Here is a 4943-nt window from a genome sequence, read left to right on the forward strand (position 1 = left end):
GGTGTGACCTACCTTATTTTCTATTGTTATCTAAAGGAACGCCCATCTCCAGGCAGGATGGCATAGTAGTCAGTGAACTGAAATGGAAGTAAGAATGCATTGGTCGTTTTCCTGTTCTGTAAGCTGCAAAATGAATACAACTCTCCACTCATCCCCTTAACAAATATGTCACCAAAAAAATCATAATTGTATAATGTTCTATTATTTATAATTTTTTGGTAAAACATTTTGACTTGGGAATCAGAAAACAAGATTTTTATCCCCGGACCAGCTTTTTAGTCCTGCTGAGCCTCCATTGCTTTATTTTAAAAGCATAGAGAAAAAGGAAAAGCTAAATTATCTCTAAGGTCTTTTAAGTTATATATACTTATGTGACATACAATAATTATGTATAAATTATGCATGTAAGTCTGTACGTATATGTTCATGTACTTATGTTAATAGTTAAATCAACATCTACTTACCTACACTAATATCAGCAACAGTGATGTAATTGTCCAATATTCCAAAAACAGAAAATAGTTTAAAATCCAGTGTTTCATTTTGGAGTGCATAATTTAGTGATCTTACTGTAGATTTACTTAAAATAAGGATAGAATAAAATTTTATTTCCTAGTAACACCATAGTTGGTTGATGCAAGTAAGACATCCAACAGCATTAAAGGAAATTCACTTGGGTTGAAACAAAATCATCTGCAGATTAATGGCCACCAGCTGAGATCTGACTACAGTTCACGTGGAGGCTGGCATCAGACAGGCCCAAGTTTGGGTCCTGACTCTTACATTCCATGACTAGAATAATCTTAGGCAGGTTATTTAACTTTTTTGAGTCTCAGTTTCCTTACTGGAAAGTGGAGATAATAGTACCTATCTCTCAGGATTGTTGAGGGCAAGAATCGTGCAAGTATGGGGCCTGACACAGATTGGTGCTTCACAGATGGTAGCCATATTGGCATGCAAGACCTTCCTGGTCATCCACACTCCTGCCCTCAAGGGCAAGGTCAGTCTTGCTTCTCTTGGGTCAGCATGCTGTCTGGGAGTGCAGAGGCATTTGCCAACCATTTGCATGAGGGGCAAGGACATCTTGACCATAGAAATGAAAATCTCTAAAACGTGGCCCCTGGAAGAGCCATTCCCATTTGCTTTCTACCATGCTCATAAGGAGTCGGGGATTTTCGTCATCCCTGTAAATTAGCCTCCAGTCACCAAACTTTAGCCGCCTCTTGCTATAGCAGGCCAATGCCTGGAGTACCCTGGCCAGCTCTCCAGCTAGGAGGGGGTTAAAACCAACATTTGCAGATAAAGAGGTAAACATATTTACATTCCTCTCTTCACACTTTATGCATATGTCATGTAGTGAATAGTTTTAGAGGTCTGTTTGTACTATCTCTCCAGAATTTTTACAGTCTGGAGGACACAAAATCTCTATAAAGTGACTTATTGAAATAGAAGCAGATTGGTAAAACCGTTTCCCTCTTATGAACTGTGAAGAATGATCCTCTAAATGAAATCAGGAAGGAACTGGACAGAATCTTGTTTAATGGTCTGACAAAATGAATCACAACGATTCCAGACATCCATCACCGCTAAAAGGGGACCACAAATGATCTGTGAACCACTATATATTGATTACCCATGTAGTACAAGTGTCGGATTTAATGTTCACACACCACAGAGAGGCGGCAGGGACAGATGGTGCCTTAACTCTTCTTTGATAGATTTTAATGGTGAAATATTGATTTCTATCTGGCCAAGGCCTGCTGTTAGGGGCCAAAGTCATTTGTTGGGTATTGCCGGACACCCAGTTGGCCCAGCGTAATCAATCATTTTTGGCAAGGCAGGTGAAAATCCAGAGAGAAGCACCTTGGAACCCAAACTGGAGCGTGATGTGTCTGAGTCCAGCCACCTAGAGAAAAAGAGAGAGAGAGAGGACTCTAGGAGATTGTGCTTGTAAAGAATTATTAATGATAAGACATGTTTACTGAGGAGAGTTGCAGCGAATCAGAGCTGACATGAAATAGTCTGGGAGCCTCGTGGAGAAAATGAGCCTCTTGCTAAGAGGGACTATATTTTATTTAAACACCCTTCTAGGGCTGAGAACTCAGGTAATCTGTTGTGTTACAAGCCACTGGCTGTTCTTGCTATCCGGAGAGATAACACTGAGGCGCTAATAGGAACACATCAATCACAATCAGGCTGCAATTCCAGCGGTGTCTCGTCCTCCCAGCTCCTCTTGAAGCTCCTTAATAATGGTGATAACATAGTTCGGGGGCTGCTGAGAGGGGCTCTCCCCTCTGAGGGTCATATTCATAAAGTGAATAGCTTGCCAAGTCAGCATCCAGGGAATGGGATCTATGCTGGGGCACTTGTGTGCAGAAGGAGAGGGAGGGGCGTGGACCAGCTGGGGAGGGTTGGACTCCAACAGGAGAATTTTCTGTCATCTGTTGGTCCCTGGGTTTTGTGATGTCACTCCTGCCTCCTTTCTAAGAAAGGGATGTGAATGTGCATATTATATGTAATTATTAAATAACAAGAATCATTTTCTTGGGCAGCTTATAAAGTGGTTTAGAAGGCAATTCCCAAATGGAACCCTCAATATGTTCTGAGTGATGACAACCTCATAGGAATAAGTGTGTGGCTTCCCTGGGAGATTCCGGTGCAAGATATGTCAGGAGGGTGGGGATGGGTGGGGAAAGGGGCCCTCCTAGTCTATGCAGCTCTGTGTCAGCCTCTAACCTATCACCCTCAAGGTTAAGTATCTATTTACTTGTTTGACTCCTCCATAAGTGATGAGTTCTTGAGGGTGGCCATTGTGCCTAATTAATTATTGTATCCTCAGTACTCTAGCACATGACCTGGGGACTCACAAGATGCTCAATACATGAATACGGCTGAATATACAAGTGCAGGCAGGTGTTTATGTTAAAAAGAAGTCAGACATACCTCCTTGCACCTTTTGACTGTTCACACGAACATGTGTGTGTTATGCATGTACCTAAATATATAAATTCATAACAGAATGCACTGACCTTATGAAGACATGCAACACATTTTATATCTACTTGTGTGATTTACTTTTTATGAAACAGCATAACTTAATGTGTAATAGACTGGACTCTAGAGCCAGGCTGCTTGGATTCAAATCCTGGCTCCACCACTTATTAGAAGATGACTTTGGGCAAGCTGCTTCAAACTTATATGCATGGAAAGCCTTTACATGGTTGGTATTAGGAATCCCAACAAGTATTTGCCTTGTTCTCTTTGATATAGCAAACCCGCCCTTAAAGCAGTATGTTATCTTGGTGGCGCTTTGGTGGGATGGTGGATATTTTGATTCATGGTAAGTTTGTGTACTCTTACGCTATTTCATGTTGGGGCGTCAGTGGTCTGTACACTTGTCTGACTGTATTTATCTACCAAAACCTGTAAGTGTGTGTCTCTAGCTAAACAAGTGTATATATTGGTACTCATATACAAAGGCGCTGCAGGACAGGAGGAGCCCAGCTTTGTGGACGGCCCAGCTGTACAACCTGCCCCCAGATGTGAGCCTGCAGGCGGCAGATTCCGCTTAGATTATCTTGCTTACCTAATGATTTTTGCTTCACTGCCTTGCTCGATTGTGTTCACCAGGACGGCAGGCTATTAAAATGTCAAGGCACATTGAATTGTTGTTATCCAGGAGAGAGACCTTTCCAATCAACCTGTGTTGTGGGGGGTTGCAAAAACTCCCTCCGAGAAAGCGATTGGAGAGAGGCTTTATGGCTTTTTTACATAGATGGGGTGAGCAGGGAGGTTGAGAGAGGGCACGGCGGGGGAGGGGGGGAGGAGGGGGCGGGGGGGTGGAGAGGTGGGGCAGGAGCCCGGGTTTATGGCAGCTGGAGTGTGCTAATTAAAATGCCATCTTCTCGAACAGGTATTGGTGGCTTCTTGCCTTTCCTTTTATGGATAACTGCAATATGGCCTTGCTGTTTGGTTTAAAAAAGGGAGAGGGGGAGGTGACTCACAGCGGGCGGTGGCAGTGGAAGCTGCAGTGCTGAGGATCAGGGTGGGGTATAAGGAGCAATTGTAAGGCAGAAACACCAAGGAGTTATATCCCTGATGTATTGGCAGGAAGGGCTAGAGAAAGAAACAATAACAAAGACTTCCTTGGCCCTGCGCCTGTCTAGGCTCTGCTAAGAGCCACGTTCCCTGCATACAGGCGTTGGCGGGCCTTTCTGGGTGACAGTGCTGAGCCGCAGCTGCAGTGTCACCAAGCGGCACCTCGGGCCCGGCCCCGCCCGCGCCAGCTGGGACAGTCTGGAGACCTTCTTTTCATGCCGTCAAGTCTCATTTTGCCAAGGATTTATTTTTCTTCGGGGAAAGAGGGAGAGCGGGGGCAAAGGGTGTTCTCTTAAAGTATCCACCGATCAGAGCTGCTGAAGCCTCCAACCAGAAACTCAAACTTCCCTGGATTGACTTTTCCCCTTTGTTCACATCATCTCACAGATATTTGGCTTTCCCCGGCCACGTCTGTTCTATTTCTGCTTCGGAGAGATGGCTTTGTTTTTGCTTGTGTGCGGTTCTGCGAGGCGCTCCACGATCCCGCCCCCTGGCAGGGCAGCACCTACCGGCGGCGCGAATTCGGCTGCCGTGGGCTGCTGCGCGCTCTCGCCTTTGTCAGTTTCATCAGCCCGGAGTTTCAGCTGCGCGCGCGCATGCGCCCGCCCACCCCTCCGCCAGTTCCGGGCTCTTATCCCCGCTGGTCTCCAGCGCCCGTGGTTCTCAAGTTCCTCGCCGTTGTAGCCCGCGCTGCACCCTTCCCAGCTCACCACTTTATTTTCTTGTTGTTGGCGCAGCCCGTTCTTCCGGCCTAAACCAAATCTCATTTACTCGTTCCTCGCCTCCTCCCTCCTTCTTGTGACTGGATTTTGGCAGAATATCTCTCTAGGGCTACTCAGATCCCT

At 45.5% G+C, this 4943-nt stretch overlaps 1 long non-coding RNA gene across 1 annotated transcript; it reads right to left on the bottom strand.

The window, feature by feature from the left end:
- Positions 1-1505: 1505 nt before the first annotated feature.
- Positions 1506-4639, bottom strand: LOC116462929 (uncharacterized). The gene is made up of 3 exons (XR_004246506.1): positions 4484-4639; positions 3587-3639; positions 1506-1906 (listed from the first exon to the last, which is right to left on the bottom strand). It is a non-coding gene; the product is annotated as an uncharacterized LOC116462929 (long non-coding RNA).
- Positions 4640-4943: the final 304 nt, after the last annotated feature.

The sequence above is a fragment of the Hylobates moloch genome, unplaced genomic scaffold, assembly GCF_009828535.3.
Source record: "Hylobates moloch isolate HMO894 unplaced genomic scaffold, HMol_V3 SCAFFOLD_24, whole genome shotgun sequence".
Taxonomy (NCBI): domain Eukaryota; kingdom Metazoa; phylum Chordata; class Mammalia; order Primates; family Hylobatidae; genus Hylobates; species Hylobates moloch.